At 55.0% G+C, this 19,068-nt stretch overlaps 1 protein-coding gene across 4 annotated transcripts in view; it reads right to left on the reverse strand.

Moving 5' to 3' along the window:
* Positions 1-19,068, reverse strand: part of SLC4A2 (solute carrier family 4 member 2) — a 59,178-nt gene that overhangs the window by 35,069 nt on the left and 5,041 nt on the right. Inside the window, exon 2 of one of the 4 annotated variants that reach the window (XM_081164180.1) lies at positions 9,467-9,558. The exons of 1 other annotated variant lie outside the window; for it this stretch is intronic. The gene's annotated coding sequence lies outside the window, so the exon portion shown is untranslated. Of the gene's footprint in view, positions 1-3,188; positions 3,334-8,937; positions 9,048-9,466; positions 9,559-19,068 lie in introns of those variants that run through there. 2 more of the 4 variants (XM_081164184.1, XM_081164182.1) reach the window with 2 other exon arrangements.

The raw sequence follows: 19,068 nt of genomic DNA on the forward strand, positions 1-19,068 counted from the left end.
TCAGCATCCTTCTTATAATGTGGCTCCCAGAACTGGACCCAGGACTCCAGGTGGGGTCTGACCAAGGAAGGAGCAAATGCTCTGGAGGTCAGAATCCGAACTCAGGGCTTCAAGTTGCAAGAAAGGAGATTCTGACTAAATTGTGGGAAGAACTTTCTGAGGGCAAGAGCCGTTTGGCAGTGGAGCTGCCTCTCTCGGAGGTGGAGGTTTCAAAGCAGAGGTTGGAGGGCCACCTGCAGGGGCCTAATCGGGGGGCTGGACTACAGGACCTTTGGGGTCCCCTTCCCACTCTGCAATTCTAGCACTCCATGGCTTTTGCAGGGGATCCTGCAGTCGGGAGGGAGAGAGGCACAGGCGCTAAGAGAAAGCACAAAACCTTCCAAGGAGGACGAAGGTCACTCTGGGAAAGGATCACGTTCAGCCACATCCTTCCTGCTCCTTCTATTGGCACCTCCGCCCTGGGGGGGGGCAGGGACTTCTTCTCAGACAGGATTGCCTCTCCCCTCCTGCAATTCCTTTCACGTTTGCTCCCCAAATCGCTCCAGCCCCCCCCCCACGCGCTGGAACAGGCTCTGCGGATCCCTGCTTCTTTGACCGCAAGGGGTCAAGTGGGGCTGCTCATCAAAGGGGGTTTAAAACTGGGGTGTGTGTGTGAAGGAGGACAGTGAATCTTGGGGGCTTGGACGGGGTCTGACCGCAGCAGAGAGAGATGGAGAAGGCTTTGGGTTTTGATGGAGTTGCCTGATTCACTCCTGGGCCACGAGAGCAAAGAATCCTACAGTTTGTAGGGACCCCAGAGGGTCATCCAGCCCAACCCCCTGCAGTGCGGGACCCACAGCCAAGGCTTCCATGACAGGTGGCTTAAAACCCTCCTCCCCGCACTGGCCTCTCTGCCTGGGCCCCAAGAGGAAAAGGGCTGGCCAGAAATACCCTCTCTCAATTGGGTGCCCTGAACCAAAGCCGGGCACCTCTACCCTCTGGGCGTGGTTGGTACAAGGCTGGGCCTGAAAGCTCTGCCCCTGAGGGGACGGGCCAAGTGCCACAACCCCAATGAGGAGTAGAAAGTTGCTTCTCGTGAGCAACATAAAGTCGGATTCCCAGACCCAGTTTTATACTATGCAGCCTAGGACCCACATACCTATGGGACCGCCTCTCCTGGTCTGCCCCACGGAGGACCTTAAGGTCCCCAAATGACAACACTTTGGAGGTCCCAGGTCACAAGGTGGTTAGATTGGTCTCAACTAGGGCCAGGGCCTTTTCAGTACTGGCCCCGAATTGGTGGAACGCTCTGTCTCAAAAGACCAGGGCCCTGCGGGACTTGACATCTTTCCGCAGGGCCTGCAAGATGGAGCTGTTCGTCCTGGCCTTTGGTTTGGACTCACTCTGACCCTTATGTTTCCCTCCCCTTACGGTTTTGATCTATGGGCTACTTTTAAAATGAGGCTGTGTTTTAAATTGCATATTAACCTGTATTTTAAATTGCTTTCTTTTATTTTTTTCTATTATGTTTTCATTGTAATTTTATTGGTGCTAGCCGCCCTGAGCCTGGCTTTGGCCGGAGAGGGCGGGGTATAAATAAAAACATGGGAGAGACCTGGATTCGAATCCTCACTTGGCCATGAAGCTCAGTGGGTGGGACTGGGAGCGGTCCCTGCTCTTTAAGCCTAGCCTTCCTCACAGGGGTGTTGGGAGGATAAAACAGTGGGGGGGGGAGGAGAAGACCCATGCATGCCCCCTTGAGCTCCTCGGAGAACAAAGATGGGCTTGGCAGCAGTGGCCTCAGTTCTCCAGCTGTGCAATGGGCAGAGCAGGGGCAGAGCTGAGCTCACAAGGTGGCACAGTTGCCCGGCTCTGTCTCTCAGCCCACAAGGCCACCCCGAAAGTGACTGACTGCTGGGGGGGGGCTCCCTCCAAGGCTCCAGCATCTGCCACTCTCCCAATTGCCAGCCTCGGCCCCCCCCCCCGTGAGAAGAGCACCCTGCAAAGCCCCAGAGAGAGGCCTGGGCGGGCAGAGCCACGCCAGGCGCCTGCCACCCGCCCAGACCCAGTTAAAAATAGCCGCCTGCCGCCTCCACAGAACAAGTAAGACTATCCTGAGGATGAATCACGAGAGTGCCCCCCCCGCCCTTCAGCACGTGCTCAGAGGCTCCTTGCGGACGCAGCAGGTTTCCTCTTCCAGCCTCGCACACAAACCTCTCCTCCTCCTCTTCCTCCTCCTCCCCTGCCCTGAACGGCCTCTGCAGATCCAGGAGGGTGCAGAAGCCGGAAGGGGACTCTGCCTCTGACCTGGAGAGCAAAAGGCACTCTGCGCGGGCTCAGAGGCAACCCAAACTAACAGCAGCATACATGAAGTGTCCAAAGAGATCAGCCCCCCCCCCAGATACAGACCTGAAAGCTGACATAAAGGCCAAGGGATGTCGTACCATGAAGCAACTTTGCGCCTCTGGGCATGTGCAGAGTGCATTTCTATCAGGCCTGAATAAGCCCCACAGGCCACAACACTGAGCTGACCAGGTTGGAGGCTGCGGGAGCTGGCAAATATTCCCTCCGCCTCAACCTTTATCCAACAGGAGAACCACAATGCAATAATAATAATAATAATAACAGTAATAATAATAATAATAACTGTGTTACTTTTACTGTTGTTAGCCACACTGAGCCCGGCTTCGGCTGGGGAGGGCAGGACATAAATACAATTATTATTATTATTATTATTATTATTATTATTATTATTATTATACCCCACCCATCTGGCCTCACCCAAGCAGGGTCTCCCCTCTGGGTTCAAGGCTGCCTCTTCCACTTCTCTTGGCTAAAAGAGACTCAACTGCCTGGCAAGGTTGTTGTGGGAATCAGAGAACGGCAGAGTTGGAAGGGACCCCCCAGGGTCATCCAGTCCACCCCCTGCAATGCAGGGATCTGAGCTCAAGCATCCACGACTGATGGCCACCCAACCTCTGCCGACAAACCTCCAAGGAAGGAAGACCCGAAAGCACTCTGCACGTGGGAAGCCAAACCACAACGAGGGGGTTGGACTAGATGACCCCTGGGACCCCTTCCAACTGTGGCTGGGGGGACGTTGCCACCCCCTGAAGGGCACCTCCGGACCACGGAAGAATGAAACCAGCGGCTTCTCTCGGCCAGGAATCTCCCCTCTGGGCACCCAGGAACCGGCCCCCTCCACTCACCCCATAGGCTCCTGCGGCTGCGGCTGCTTCCTCCGTGGGGCGGGCAGAGGGGTCCGGCGGGTTTCCTGCCCGGGAGCTGCTCAGGAAGCAGGAAATCCTGCCAAAGGCCGCCTGTCGGCTGCCAGGGTGGCAGCCCCTAGGCAGGCAGCTGCTGCAGGAGAAGGGGGCACCCTCTGCCCAAGCGGCTGCCCTGGCACTGCCCTCGGCGGAGGCTGCAGAGTTTTTTATACCTGCCTCCTGGCAGGGAGAGAGGGAGGGAGGGGGGAGGAAAAGTCCCCACAGCAGCCGGTCCCCATAAGTGCCACTTCAGCGCTGGCCACTCCTCCTGCGGGCACCGCAAACACACACACACACAGCGCAGGCCACAGCTGCTCCCCTGCCAGGCCAGCTGTCCTGCCCTGCCTTCTCCCCCCCCCACTTGTGGAAAGCACTCTCTGCATGCTCAGAGGCACTCTCTCCATATCCCTGCCCATCACCCCATGAAAAGCGGGTTCCGGGGCCAAAGGGGACCATCTAGGGCAAGCTTCCTCAACCTCCAGGTGTTTTTAGCCTACAACTCCCATGATCCCCAGCTAGCAGGACCAGTGGTCAGGGATGATGGGAACTGTAGTCCCAAAACATCTGGAGGGCCGAGGTGGAGGAAGCCTGATCTATAGGGCAGCGTCCCAGATGCCCCTCTCGGGAAACGCAGGATCCGGCCATGACTCTCTCCTCCTGCGGCTTCCAGGCACTGGGATTCGGAAGCATTTAATAATAATAATAATAATAATAATAATAATAATAATAATAATATTTTATTTATATCCTGCCCTCGCCAGCTGAAGCCGGGCTCAGAGCGGCTGCCTCTGAAATTGGAGGGCAGAGCAGAGCCTCTCTCCTCTCCAATCCACTTTGGATCCACATTGAGGTCGCCGGCCATCTCTTCCCCCTGTGGCAGGGAGTTCCACAGCTCCATGGGGCAGGAGGAAAAAGACCAGCCAACTGAGATATGGGGAGGACGGGGCTCCTCTGAAAGTGGACCAATCTTGGGTGGGTGGGGGCTCCCTGGCCTGTTGGCCAGCATGGGGTTGGACTAGATGACCCCTGGGTTCCCTTCTGGCTCTTTGCTTCTACGGCGGGAAGGGAGAGACACCCCTGGGATTGTGCAGCTGGAGCAGGGGGGCAGGGGAGGGCCCTGGGCGAGGCACCCACGGGGGGGGCATGGGGTGGGGCCCCTGCAAGGCTCCCGCCACCTCCCCCCCCCCCAGCACCCAGCCAATTCCTCCCCCTGCGGGGGCTGCTGTGTCAGCAGGGCGGCTGGCCGGCTGGCCTGGGTGGTAAACCAACCCCTGCTGCTAATGTCAGGGTTGTGGCAGGGTGCCCCCCCGTCACCCAGACAGCCTCTCCCTCTTCATGCCCCACTGCCCTGATAGGGGGTCATTACCTGCCCCCCCCAAGCAGGCTGGTTATTTCCTGCCCCCCTTCTGCCCTCAGGCAAGACAGCTCACCTGGCCTGGAGGAGCAGCAAGCAGTTAAGACCTAGTTGTGGCGGGGGGGGGGGGCATGAATGACACACTCCCCAGGCAACCTTCCCCACCTCAGCACCTCCTCTCAGAAACTCTTTTTGAGGGGGTCAGGCTGGATGACCTTTGGGGACCCCTTCCAATCCTAGGATTCAATGGCCTTGGAAGGCAGGAGGGCTCTCCTTCATTGGAGGTTTCTCAGCAAAGCTCAGGTGGTCACCTGCCAGGGATTCTTGAACCGAGACGCCTGTCTGGCAAGGGGGTCAGGCTGGATGACCTTTGGGAGCGCCTTCCATCTCAACACTTCCAGGGGAGGGAGGAAGATTCTCCCTCTTCCTCTGCCATGCAGATGCCAATGGCTGCACTGGGGGGAGGACATTGGCATTCTTGGCCCCAAGAGAAAGAAAGCCACCCCAGGAATTGGGCGCTGTCTTGCACCCACCCACCCCAGTTCCCCCCTTCCGAGTTAGCTCAGGGTGCAGGCAGACCCAATGGCATTATGAGGAAACGAAGGCATGGCCTGAGCAGGCACTTCACCTGGGAGAGACCAGGGTTCGAATCCCCACTCGGCCCGGAAGCTCCCTGGGTCTCTCTCAGCCTGACCTACCCGGCAGGGTTGTTGTGGCGATTACCAGAGGAGAGGGAGAGAACCACGTGCGCCACTTTGAGCCGCTTTAGGGATAAGAGATGGGATATTGATCCATCTTCAAACCAGAGCGCTGGAAGGGAACCGAGGGTCATCTAGTCCAACCCCCGCCGTGCAGGAAGTTTTTGGGGCTCGAACCCGGGACCTTGAGATTAAGAGTCTCCATCTCTGCCGACTGAGCTGGGGGGCAGGGGGCCCTGGGAAGGACCCGGCTTTGGGGAGGGCTGGTAAGGAAATTCAGCTGGCAGAATGGGCTGGGATTTTCCATCTGTGACCCCAAAGGGCTCAGCGCCCCCCAAGTGACACAGGAGGGGGGGACGGAGAGAGAGAAGTCAAGAGTTGCTTGGAAAGGGAGTTCCCTTCCTCTGCCCTCCTCCCCGGATTCTCAAGAAGGCCCCAATCCTGGCTCATTTGACCCCCCAGGGGGAAGCCTCCCTGGCCAATGGGACACCCCAAAGGGGAGGGATCCATGAATCACAGAAGCACAGAGTTGGAAGGGACCTCCAAGGCCCATCTAGTCTGACCCCCTGAACTGCAGGAATTGCAGCGCAAGAAGCCTGGACTAAGAAAGGAGAGCAGAGCTGAGCTTCTCCTCTTCCTCCCGGTGTTAAAGCGTCACAGAATAGACCCCAAGGGTCATCCAGTGCACCCCGCAATGCAAAGGGGGAACCAGAGAAGGCCTCTGCCCCACGGCGAGGCCAAATGGTGCAGTAAATTGGAAGCCTGAAAGTGCAAGCACCCCCTCTTTCAAGGCTCCCCCACAAGACACCCCTCCGTTTCCCTCGGTTTCCCCTCGCAAGCAACCACCCCCTGAACTGTTTGAGAGGAAACCAGCCTTGCAAAGAGGGGTGGGGGGCTCAGGGTGGGGGGTGTTGCTAGAGGGCATCGCTGGGGAGCAGAGGCGAGTCAAGTGCAAGGCCAGGCCCAGCGCCCAACCCCCCCCCCCAAAATATGCCCCCCACGAGAGAGGGGTCTAGCAGAGTGTCAGACTGGGACCCGGGAGGCCAGAGTTCGAATCCCCGCTCAGTCGTGAAGCTCCCTGGGGGAGGCCTGGGGGGCCAGCCCCTGCTTCTCAGCCTGACCTCCTTTGCAAGGTTGTTCTGGGCATTAAATGAGGATATAAATTCAAAAGCAGTGCATAAATAGGCAAGATTCCCTTCCTTGCAGGTTGGAGGACAGGTGTAAAGACTAAGAGGGTCTCCCTCCTCGCAGGGTGTAAATAATAAAGTACCAGCCATCTCTCAGGGATTCTTCACCTGGAACTCCTGCCTGGAGGGGGCTGGGCTGGATGACCTTTGGGGGTCCCTTCCAACTTGGCAACTGCATGGTTCTCTGACTCCGGTGGAGGCAGAAGGGGAGGGCGGAGCCTGTGACCGGAGGCTCTTTGGCCACGGGAGCCCCCCGCTGGTGCCCGGAGCCCTCCAGTGACCCCAAAGAACTTGAAAGGCCCTCCTGCCCCACGGCAGGCGCTGGGCTAATTGGCATGGGCAGCCAGAGGCCCCCCAAGCCGGCAGGAGGAGGAGGAGGAGGGCCGGGGCGAGGAGAAGCAGCTCTCTGCCCTTCCCTGCGTCTGGCCGGCCCTTCCTGGCAGCCACTCAGGCCCCCCACTGCCCCCTAAGCGGCCCTAATGAGGCGTGGGGAGCCGCCTCTGGGGCAGCGCCAGCAGCAGGCCGGGGAGGGCAGTGCCAGCCGGGGCAAGCGCTGCGTCATCTTTGTCCTGGCCGGCCGTGGGGGTCCCATCCGGCCAAAGTCAAAGGCACAGCTCCCCCCAAGTCCCCACTGGGCATCTTGGGGGGGGCAGCAGGTTGGGGAAAGAATGGCGGCCCCCGTCAGTCACAGGAGGGTGGGTCACAGAGGCAGGCAGTCAGAGAATCGTGGAACTGGAAGGGAGTTGGAAGGGAGCCCTGGGGCTCATCTAGTCCACCCCCTTGGCAAGGCCACAATCGCAGCTCAGGCAATCTGCACCAACCGGAAGGTTTCCATTCAGGTTGGGTTTTTGGAATCTGGGTTCTGCAAACCCTTTTCCCCAGGTGGTCTTCACTGGGCCTGACTCCTTTTCCGCCGTGCCCACTTTGCAGCTGGCAAACTCTCCTGGGCACCAGCAGGTAGAACCTCCTTCTGCAGCTGCAACCCCCCCCAAACCCCCTGCTCCCCTCTTCTGGGCAAGGCTAGCAGGAGTGGGTCTTAGCTTAGTTTGGGGGTCACAGCTTGCAATGCAGCAGGTTGGGCTAGATGACCCTGGGGTCCCTTCCGGAACTACGGTCCCATGTGCTCCTTGCGGGATTGAGCAGAAGGACTATCGATGTACGAATGGCGGCTCTAGACAGACCCCCAGACCCCACTTGGCCCAGGACCCTCGTGCCACCCCCCATGTCCTGCCTCTTGGGGTGGGGTCCCCCTCCCCGCTCCCCCAGTTCCAGAGGTGGCCGGCAGACCCCCACCAGGCTGCGCAAAGCTGCATTCTTCCCCTTGACAGGGCGGAATAATTGGGCTGGCGCAGAGCCCTGACCCGCGGCTCAACCTGGGGCCGCCATTGTGAAATCCGGCCCCACAAGCAGCCCCCCGCACTTCCTGCCCCCCCAGCCCAGCCCCCAAATCACCTTCACTGCGGACGGCCGAGTCAGCATGCAGCCGCTTGCACAACACAAGGCGCACACAGCGCAGCCAGGAAAGCGAGGAAGGAGCCACTTGTCAAAGCACTCAGACTGAGGGTTGCAGGTTTGAGGCTCACGTTGGGGGTTGGGATAGATGACCCCCAGGGTCCCTTCTAACTCTGCAGTGCTATAAATCTAGGACTTCTCGGCCAGAAGCCCTCCAGATCAGGCATGCCCAAACTTGGCCCTCCAGATGTTTTGGGACTACAACTCCCATCATCTCTAGCTAACAGGACCAGTGGTCAGGGATGATGGGAATTGTAGTCCCAAAACATCTGGAGGGCCAAGTTTGGGAATGTCCGCTCCAGCTACTCAGCTGGACTGCAGCTGGAGGGTGCAGAGGCTGATGGGAGTTGTAGTTCAGCCACATCTGGACAAAGTCTGGAAACAAAGCCCCGCCCTACACTTTTAACAGGGGGCTTCAAAAGAAGGGGGCTCATTCTGCCCCTCACACCCAGCAAGCCACCTCCCCAGACTGTATCTACCCCCCAGCAAAGCTCCCCTCCTCATTAAGGAAGCCACCTTAGTCACAGAATCATAGAATCATAGAATCCTAGAGTTGGAAGAGACCACAAGGGCCATCGAGTCCAACCCCCTGCCAAGCAGGAAACACCATCAGAGCACTCCTGACATATGGTTGTCAAGCCTCTGCTTAAAGACCTCCAAAGTAGGAGACTCCACCACACTCCTTGGCAGCAAATTCCACTGTCGAACAGCTCTTACTGTCAGGAAGTTCTTCCTAATGTTTAGGTGGAATCTTCTTTCTTGTAGTTTGGATCCATTGCTCCGTGTCCGCTTCTCTGGAGCAGCAGAAAACAACCTGTCTCCCTCCTCTATGTGACATCCTTTTATATATTTGAACATGGCTATCATATCACCCCTTAACCTCCTCTTCTCCAGGCTAAACATGCCCAGTCAGACCATTGGCCTATCTAGACCAGTCATACCTGCACTGGCTGGCAGCAGTCGCAGTCTGGGGATATTCCTAGGTCTACCAGGAGATGCTGTCAGGGTTCGAACTCGAGTCCTTCTGCATTCCAGGCAGGTACCCCACAACTGAGACGTGGGGCGTCCCCCATTTGCCTATTGCAAAGGCCCCACCAGCAGAGGAAGCCGGGCAAAGCACACTCAGAGAAGGACGCTCCCCCCCCGTCCTCCGCCAGGAACACCCCTTCCCTCCCCAAAGCCCTGATTCATCCCTGATGGGAAACACAGAAGTGACTCAGCTCCTCCCGTGCCCTTGGAAACCTCCCCCTCTAAAGCCTATTTGGGGAGGAAGCCACTCTGTCTGGTGGCAGGAGGTTCCAAAGGCTGCGCAAGGAAGCAGCTTTCAAGCAGGGGGGAGAAAGGGGTGGCTGCACCACACCCTGCTTCCTACAGCTCTGCTCATTCTCAGCCCCAAAAAGTGGTATCAGGCTCAAACCCCACACCCTACCCCTCGCCCTCCCCATGTCCAATGGCAGGGGGCGCACTCACCTCCTCGCCAAATTCCTGCAGGGTCTCTAGTCCTCAGGAAAGGCAGTGAAGAGGAGGACTTGCCATCCCAAACTCGGCCAGCAAACAGGATACTGGAAAAGAAGACAGCCAGGAAGGGGGTGAGCCCCCCTCTTTGTGGGTGCTGCTGGCTCCCCATCCATCTCACCCCCAGGGACCCCCCTCCTGGGGACGCCGGTTGCAAGAGGGGATGGGAGCCGCCTCTGAACCTCTCCAAATGTCCAGCACACCTGGGCCCACACTGAGCCCCCCCACCAGGCCCAGGCGGCTTCCAGAGGGGAAATGCACGCAAACAGGCACTCAGAGCGCGCACGGCATCGCACAGAGTCACAACGCTGCCCGTGGCACAAAGGACAAGTGCCTCCTCGTCTCTGCTTCCCCTCACGTAATGCATCGGTACAGCAAATTGCGAAATATACGAGCGGAGTTTCCTTACGCAGGGGGCAGCTAACCTACGGAACTCACTGCCACAGGAGGCGGGGAGGGCCACCAACTTGGGCAGCTGCCAAAGAGGACAGGGTGACTTCGTGCAGGAGGAAAGGGCTATTGGAAACCACGCCGATTCTGGAAGCCCCAGGAGGGCAGAGGGCTCCGGGGCTCCAGTCCCACTTGCAGCATCTAGTTGACCGCTGTGAGAACAGGAGGCTGGGCTAGAGGGGCCTCTGGCCTGATCCAGCCCATACAATTCTTTTTCTGCTTGTAATTTGAAAACATGCAAAGCTATGCAAAGAAGGCAGAACAGCAAAACAAAGCCAGTCAGAAGTCAGGAGGACTGATCAGGAAAACTCAAAGCTGCGTCTCAAAGACTAGTGGAACAAACTCTGTTGGGGCTACATAGAATCATGGAAGGGGTCCCCTGAGGGTCATCTAGTCCAACCCCCCCCCGCAACGCAGGAATCTCAGCTCCAGCATCCATGACAGATGGCCTCTGCTTCAAAACCTCAGCTGTCAAACAGCTCTTCTTGCCTTGGGCTCCATTCCAATTCTATGATTCTGTGAATGGGACGCAGATCTTAAACCTTGAGCAAGTCTGTAGGGCAGATCACAGAATCATGGGGCTGCAGAGCTGGAAGAGACCCCAAAGTCCAGCAGCCTGCAGTGCAGGAATCCCAGGCCACTGGGGGCCTCAAAGGTCAATAGAAGCCATCCAGGCATTAGGTAAAGGCAAAGGGACCCCTGACCATTAGGTCCAGTCATGGCCGACTCTGGGGTTGTGGTGCTCATCTCGCTTTACTGGCCGAGGAAGCCGGTGTACAGCTTCTGGGTCATGTGGCCAGCATGACGAAGCCGCTTCTGGTGAACCAGAGCAGCGCACAGAAACGCCGTTTACCTTCCCGCCGGAGTGGTACCTATTGATCTACTTGCACTTTGACGTGCTTTCGAACTGCTAGGTTGGCAGGAGCTGGGACTGAGCAACGGGAGCTCACCCCGTCGTGGGGATTCGAACCGCCGACCTTCTGATCGGCAAGTCCTAGGCTCTGTGGTTTAACCCACAGCGCCACCCGCGTCCCATCCAGGCATTAGGCAGTGTATAAATGAACAAGCAGGAAATGAGAATGCCAGCACCAAAAATGAGCAGGTAAACAAGCGAGGGACCACAAGGAGCCTCAGGTGAGATGGCCAGGTACCTCACCTGCCACAGTCTGGCCTGACAGGAGCTCCTGGACTGTCTCCAAGGGCAGCCCCACATAGAGAGCACAGAGGTAGTCTAACCTTGGCGTGACAAAGGCAAGTCCTCCCTGGCAGGGGAAACCAAGCAGGTATCGGAGGGATGATCACCAAAGAAGAAGTTCCGTGGGGTAGGAGGGCTGGGAAAAACTTCACACCCGGCAACCAATTTGCCCCTTGGTTTTCAGAGAGTAGATGGGGAGACGAGTCTAAAAAGCCCAGGACACAAGATTTCATGGCCCTCTAGCGGCTCTGGTGGCCGCTAATATACCATATTTTTCACTCCATAAGACACACTTTTTTCCTCCTAAAAAGTAAGGGGAAATGTCTGTGCGTCTTATGGAGTGAATGCGTGGTCCCTGGAGCCAAATTGCCCAGGGGCAAAAAGCAGATCGTGCTATGTTTTTTAGAAAGAGGGAAGGGGGTGTTGGGAGGGAGATAAGGGACTCTAGAGATAAAGGAGGCTGCCTGGGAGGGGGGAGGTAAAAGCCCATTGATCCTCAGGATTTTTGCATTGGATCACCCCAAATTCACCATCAGATCACATGTCTGTGGCCACAGCATGAACCACAAAAATCATATATCCACTGTTTTGTTCAGAATATTTTTTCCCTTGTTTTCCTCCTCTAAAAACTAGGTGCGTCTTATGGAGCGAAAAATACGGCATTTTGCGTTAACTCTGGAAGTGTGGACTCAATTCTGACCAAATTAAGCCCCCTAGAGCAAACTGTACATCATTATGACTCCCTCCCCAAATGCCACAGAATCAAGGAATTATAGAGTTGGAAGGGACCCCAGGGGTCATCTAGTGCAGCCCCCGCAAATCGCTCGTGGGGGTTCAAGACCCCTTGTCTCCCCTCCCCGGGATTGTGGCCTCTGTCTCCTGCTGGCAGCTTCTAGGAGCCACAGGTAAGAACTGAGCACAGGGAAGCCAAGGTGGGCGAATGACCCCAAAGGAGCAGGACGTGCCCCCACCAGATGTGCTTGTTGAATGGTCACTGTAAAACGTGAAGGTTCATTACTGTTTCACAAGTTGTGTATACCTTTAAGGGCCAGGGCAAATAACGAGACCCAGTCTTGCAGCTGTGAAACATGGCAGGAGCTGCTGAGTTGTGTTAATCAAGCTGTGTCAGCAATTGGGTCTAGTATATAAAGAGCGGCACCTAGCTCTCCCATTACCTGGGGGGGGGGTGGTTGGGTCTGGTTTGTTGTTATCTTTAGTGTAAAAGGAGTTTTTGTTTTGTTATTAAAACCTTGTTAAAAAGTTATTTTAGGTTCCTGGTTATGCATGGTCTCCCCAGCAAGCTCTCTGCAGCGCTACTATACTGCAAATAGCCAACAGTGCCGCCCCTCCCCTAACACCCCTAACATCTGGCCCCACAGAAACGCAGCAAAGTGCTGCACCCCAAAAACGTCCCACCCTATGGAAAAAAGAAAGGGGGCACAGACCCACAAGTCCATTCCAGGAGGTGATGGCACCCGGTCCAGCCTGGCCCCAGAGAGCCCCATCTGCAAGGGCTGCCCCTTCCCCTGGCTAGGGGTCCCCAGGGCCCCCTTCAAGGAGCCAGGAGGTGCCTTTCTCCCCATTGTTCCACTTCTTATCTTGGCCGGATAAGGCCAGTGTTGTCCTGGATCTCTGGAGTCAGTCAGCACTGGCTCCCTTAATCTCTCCTAATGTTTAACTGAATTCTGCCCTCTCCTAATCAGGACCCACAACTCCCCTTTTTTGCCTGGTCCTTGGAGGGCAGAAGATGAAAAGGTGTCTCCAAGGACATGTGGAGGGACCCCTCTGAATCAGGCATTGCGAGAGCTCAGCCACGGAACCAGATTTCAAAACACCGGAGCAAACAAACCCCAGAAATAAATGGGCGAAGGCTTCAGAGCATGCACAGAGTGCAGCTCTCTCCCCACTCCTCCAGGCATTGGCTTGCAGAAGTCATTCTGTTCTCCTTGTCTTCCTTTAGCACATTTTTGACCCCCTGGTCACCCAAGGGTTAACCCCTTCCCTAGATGGTCTCCTGCGACAAATGTATTTAAACCACTTCTGGCTGTTGGTCTCAATGATTTTACCAATGTGCTCTTCAAAGCCTTTTTAATTTTTAGCATCCTTTACTATCTACTTTAACTTTCTTCTTTGGCCAAAGTTTGTGCTCCTTTTCGTTCTCTTCATTCAGACAGAACTTGGATTTTTCAAAAGAAGCCTTCGGGTCTCCAATGACTTCTCCAACTCCTGATCATTTTGGAGAGATTTAATCCTCCATTCTTTGCCTTTCTACTTCCTTTCCATATTATCAATGATGATGATGATAAAAGTTTGCATGCTGCCCTTCACCCTACGATCCCAGAGCGGTTCACAACAGAAAAATGCAAAATGAGGACAAAATACATTATTATGAATGTCGAAGGATGCACTTTAGAACATTTCCACCTCCAGACTCCAGCAAATTCCCAGAATGCTGCTCTTACAGACCTGCTGGGCAATGTCTGGTTTCCCACATCGTGATACACCATGAGCCATACATCACGCTATACCAATATATGTATCGCAATGTCTGGAATAAGGGTGGAGTTAGGGAGAGGCGGTGGCAGGCACCACGGTTTCCCTCCCATTGTAATTTCGGCATAGGGCGCGCACACACCATGATTTGCAATATATTGCCAGGTCAAAAATTATGAAACCAAAATCACGATATGGACTTGAATGCGGTTTTCGATGATATATTGAGATATTGCCCAGTCCTAACTTGCATAAAAGAAGCCCAAAGAGCTTCAACCATATCACTGCCTCACTACCAGGCCTTTACTAAGGTTGCCAACGTGATGCCCTCCGTAGGGGGTTGTACTAAAACTCCTATCGCTGACCTATAGCCTCATTGTGATGAAGTTTCCTCTTTGGAAGTCAAATGGAACCGTGTTGAATTTTCTGGGCAATTGGCCAGTTAAATGCATATTTAACTTAATAGCACGGTGGCTGCTGCTCCCAAGTGGTTGGGCAACTGTGACATCTCGTGCCAGGTTTTGGGTGCCACTCAAGGTTCAGTCTAGGGGTGCCCTCCTGGTCAATTCCACCACCCACAACGAATCTGCCCCTTTGGGGAATTCTAGCTTGCTGGACTCAGTGCTGTGTCTGATGTCCAGAGCGAAACCACCTCCGATATGCTGCTCTCTGTCCTTCCCAGAGTTCGCAGCCAGAGATAACCGCCAGGTTTCTGAGATATTCACTGCACCAAAGCCGTCCTCTAAGACTGAGCGCTCCACTTTGCCCCTCTTGACTCAGAGGCTTCCAGCGCTGGCACAGAAACACTTGCAGCCAATCTCTCCCAAGCGCCTTTGGGGCAAGATGGAAGAACTGCTAGGCTGCGCACAGGTGGCTGGTGGCAAAATGTTTTGCACCTGGCAAGGGCGGTTTGCAGAACGTTCAGCTCAGGATTCCGCAGAGAGGGAAGGAGGACTTTCCGTGGGGCGGAAGTGTACACAGGGAGCCTTTCCTTCCAGATTTCGGAGGGATATCTACCTCGACGGTCTTGCCAGACTTTCGATCTGAGGACAGGACGTCCTGCACCAGGCGAGGGGTTGGACCAGATAATTATTCCGCAAGATTAATTATATATTGTATTTTTAATTAACGTCGTTATGCTTGCAAACCGCTCCGGGAATATTTATTGATGGGTGGCTAGATAAATTTGATTAGCGGCAATAAATAACCCTGTTCCTGATCTGGAGGCTGGATCCGGCCCATTGAGCGCTGGCATTCCTCCCCTCCCACCGGTGCCAGAATTAGACCTGAAAAAACCCTGGGAGCCACTAGGAGGTTTTCCAAGTGGGGGCCTGTTGTTTGGGGAGGGGGGTCGCAGCTGCGGAAGGAAAGGCTAAACCTCCCCAAGCGATGCGATACCCCCAGTGCCCAAAATGTCCCTGCGCCGCCATTAGGTTCAAAGAATCACAGAACGGAAGAGTTGGAAGGGATCCAAAAGGTCACGTGGTCCAAGGCCAGGCAGAGCGGGGATGGCAGCGCAAAGGCACAGGAGCGTCAAGAATGAACGGGTGAGGCAGAGACACAACATGGGTCTGAATGCCTGCCTCTTTGCAACTATTTGTATGCCTGCGTGTGGATGCATGTGGTTTTTTTGGGGGGTCTCTGCCCACTAGTGGCTCCGGCCACACCCCTTACATTTGGCCCCATAACCTTGGCCAGGGGTCAGCAACCTTTTCCAGCCGTGGGCCGGTCCACTGTCTCTCAGACCTTGTGGGGGGCTGGACTATATTTTGGGAAAATAAAAAAATTCCTTCCAGTAGCACCTTAAAGACCAACTAAGTTAGTTCTTGGTATGAGCTTTCGTGTGCATGCACACTTCTTCAGATACACTGAAACAGAAGTTGCCAGATCCTTCTATATAGTGAGGTGGGGAGGGGTATTACTCAGAAGGGTGGTGGGAATGGGAGATTGGCAGATAGCTGAGATGAGCCTGTTGACGACTCTTAACGACTGCAATAGGTCTTACAGGAAAAGACAAGGGGTGCGAAATATAGGGCCAGATTGAGAAGGCGATTGGGCCGGATCTGGCCCACGGACCTTAGTTTGCCTCCCCATATCTTTACCCACAGGAACTATTAAAAGAAAACCTTTACAGAAAATTAAAGCTTAGATCAGGGATCAGCAAACTTTTTCAGCAGGGGTCTGGTCCACTGTCCCTCAGACCTTGTGGGGGGCAGGACTATATTTTGAAAAATAACAATGAATGAATTCCTCTGCCCCACAAATAACCCAGAGATGGATTTCAAAGAAAAGGACACATTCTACTCATGTAAAAACACGCTGATTCCTGGACCGTCCATGGGCCGGATTTAGAAGGTGATTGGGCTGCATCCGGCCCCCGGGACTTAGGTTGGCCATCAGGGAATGAGGCCTCAGGCTGACAAAAGGCCCCCCCCCTTTTCAGCTCTGAATCAAGAAGAGGCGGAAACTCTGAACCAAACAAAGATGCGTCATGTCAGGAAATGAGTGATATGCAAAACTTGTGGGCTGGAAAGAGGATGAGACAAATTCATGGAGGGGGGGCTCTCCATGGCGCTCCTGAACCCCCCTTTCTGGAAACCCCAGGAGGGCAGAGAGCGCTTGGGCTCCGATCCCGCTTGCTGGTTGGTGACTTGGAGAAAAGGCTGCTGCCCAGATGGGCCTCCTCTGGCCTCATCCAGCACCAGCCAAGCTCTTCTGGTGCGCTTGTTACTCACTGGGGAAACCCCACAACCCTCGGCCACGAGTGGGACGCCAGAGGCAGGTCTTCAAACTTGCCTTCCAGCTCAGGTTGGAAGGGCCCACAGAAGTGATGGAAGCAGGCCTACCTCTGCCCATGTGCAGAGTGCCTTTTGCTTCACAGGGGCCTCTGGGATTCGCATCATCGTTAGGGGAAGGATGTGCCAGACTTGGCCCAACTCTTTGCTCCAAGGACTGGCAATGGGCCCTCTGCCTCCCACTTTGCCTAACCCTCTTTGAAACTCAACCAGGTTGGTGGTCATGACTGCCTCCTGTGGCAGGGAGTTCCACGGTTCAACTCAGCACCACGTGAAGGTCTTTCTTGTACCTTTCCTGAATCTTCCAACCTTCAACCTCATGCAGTGTTAGAAACTCCGATATACAAGCTCAGCGCCAAAGGGCACCTTGAACCTCGGTTGCAGTCGCCACAACGGGATGTCTATTCTCTAGGGGGCTGGACTGGATGACCCTTGGGGTCCCTTCTATGATTCCATTGTCCTATGCTCTCAGCTACGTTGCCTGACTGCCGCTTGCTCCTCCAACAGTCTCCTTGTCCCAGGAGGCAAGACGGAGAAGCACACCCAGTGGAAATGGAAATGGCAATAGCTATGGAGTAAGGCAGAGGTTTTTAAACTGCGCTCACCAACCTGATGCCCAGAAATCTCCAGGAATTTGCACCTGGACCAGCGCTAGAAGCAAAACGTGCCAGGCAGATGTCTAACACTGCATGGGATCCCCCTGAATTCTAGTGTTACGAGAGAGGAAGAAAAGCTTTATAAACTTCTATCCCATTGCCTCCTTTTCTCTCAACTCAAAAGTTTGTTGCAGGCCTTCCTCACAGGGGCGTCGCTCCATCCCCTGGACCATTTTGCTCTGAACCCTTCCCAGTTCTACGGATCGGGACCAGCACCTGACAGCGCCGTCCTCCATTCAGGACCAGCCACTGACTCTCCTCTTCTGCGAAAACCAGCTGACCGGCACATCTTTGCAGGCCTGGGCTGGCTGGCTTCCCTCTCACAAAGACCGCCGGCCCTTCCCCTCCCTCCCACAAACCGCCCCACCTCCGGCCCCACAAGCCGGACTTCAAAACCAGACCGGTGTGGCAGATGCAACCCAGCCAGCCGCACAACCCATCATTAGGGGCCGGCAAGAGACTCCAGCGGTCGGACCGGGAAGAAAGCAGGACAGGCGAGGGAGAAGCAGAGACAGAGGACCAGGGCCCAGGTAGCTCAGAACTGCCAACACTGACGGGCAGCAGCAGTGCTTTGGGTTGGGTCTTTCTTAGCTCTCCCTGAAGATGGGGGCAGGGACGGAACAGGGGTCCTTCTCCACTCAGAACTTTTTGATACAATTTATAGGCCATTGTTTCTACGGAAAATACTACTGTTTCTAAGCAAAGTTGCAAAAGAGTTATATAATCCATTTAAATTAACTAGATATCTGAAAAGCGTCCACTGAGTGCCTGGTTCAACGGGGGGGGGGGCTGCTGGGTCTCAGCTGGGGGGCAGAGCCACAGAATTGGGCCAACAGGACCGAGAGCCCATCCTGCAGGAGCTCCACTGAAGATGCTCTGCCCAGGGTTCGAAATCCGCCTGGCACATTTTGCACCTGGCTATTGGCCACTTGCAACCAAGCGAAGATGCCTGGGAGCCAGGATGGGACCCAACATCTCAGCCACCTGGGGATCCTTGGATCGGGACAGTTTTCACACACTAAGACCCCGTCCTGCAGAATTCTATCTGTGATATTTTATCTGCACAATCGGAATGAACTTCTGTAACCAAAATGCTTTTTCTGGGCAGCCTGAGGCAGGAGTAGTGAACAATGTTATAATGAATTGCTGGGGCTTGTCTTCACTCCCCCCTCACCCTGCTCACACATGGGAAGAATCTGCCCACATTATGAATGGTCACCATTAAGAAAAATTAGATATATAGATATATAGATATATAGATATATAGATATATATTTCTTCTTTAAGTTTTCAAAATTCTTAACCCCGCTCAAGGTTGTCCTCTGAGCTAGCCAGATGTTTCACTGGGAATCAATCACAGTCAGTCCATCATTTGAAAAATAAGACTTCAGAGCTGTCCGGCCCCCAAATGGCAACTGGACATTTAGTTTTGGTGCCTGCAGCCTCGGTTTCAGGAGCCCTTTGGCCCCTAGCTTATACACTGGCTAGACCATTGAACTACAGCCTGCTCTCCCCTCCCAGCTTCCGCTAACACTGAGGCCAAGCCAGGGACGGAATCTCAGCTCCCCCCTCTCTGTGCCTGCTCCTGGTCCAGGGGGCACCCCCAGGATTCCCACAGGGAGGGGGCAACTGGAGGGGCGGGATGCCAGCTGTACAACCTCCTGGTCAAGATGCTCTGCCCAGCAGCCCCTCCCAAGGCAGTGGAAGAGAGGAGCAGCCCTTGCAAGGACCCCCCCCCCATGTCTTCTTCCAGAATGCTGCTCTTCTGTTGCTGGTTTATTCATTTTCAGGGCAATCATTTCTACCCCGCTTCAATAACCAAAGAAACAGAAGCAGCCTCCCTGTGGCTTTAAGAACATATTATTATTATTATTATTATTATTATTATTGTTATTGTTATTGTTATTATTAGTACCCTGCCCATCTGGCTGGGTCTCCCCAGCCACTCTGGGCAGCTTCCAGACACTG

Source organism: Podarcis bocagei, assembly GCF_964188305.1.
Source record: "Podarcis bocagei genome assembly, chromosome: 12".
NCBI lineage: Eukaryota > Metazoa > Chordata > Lepidosauria > Squamata > Lacertidae > Podarcis > Podarcis bocagei.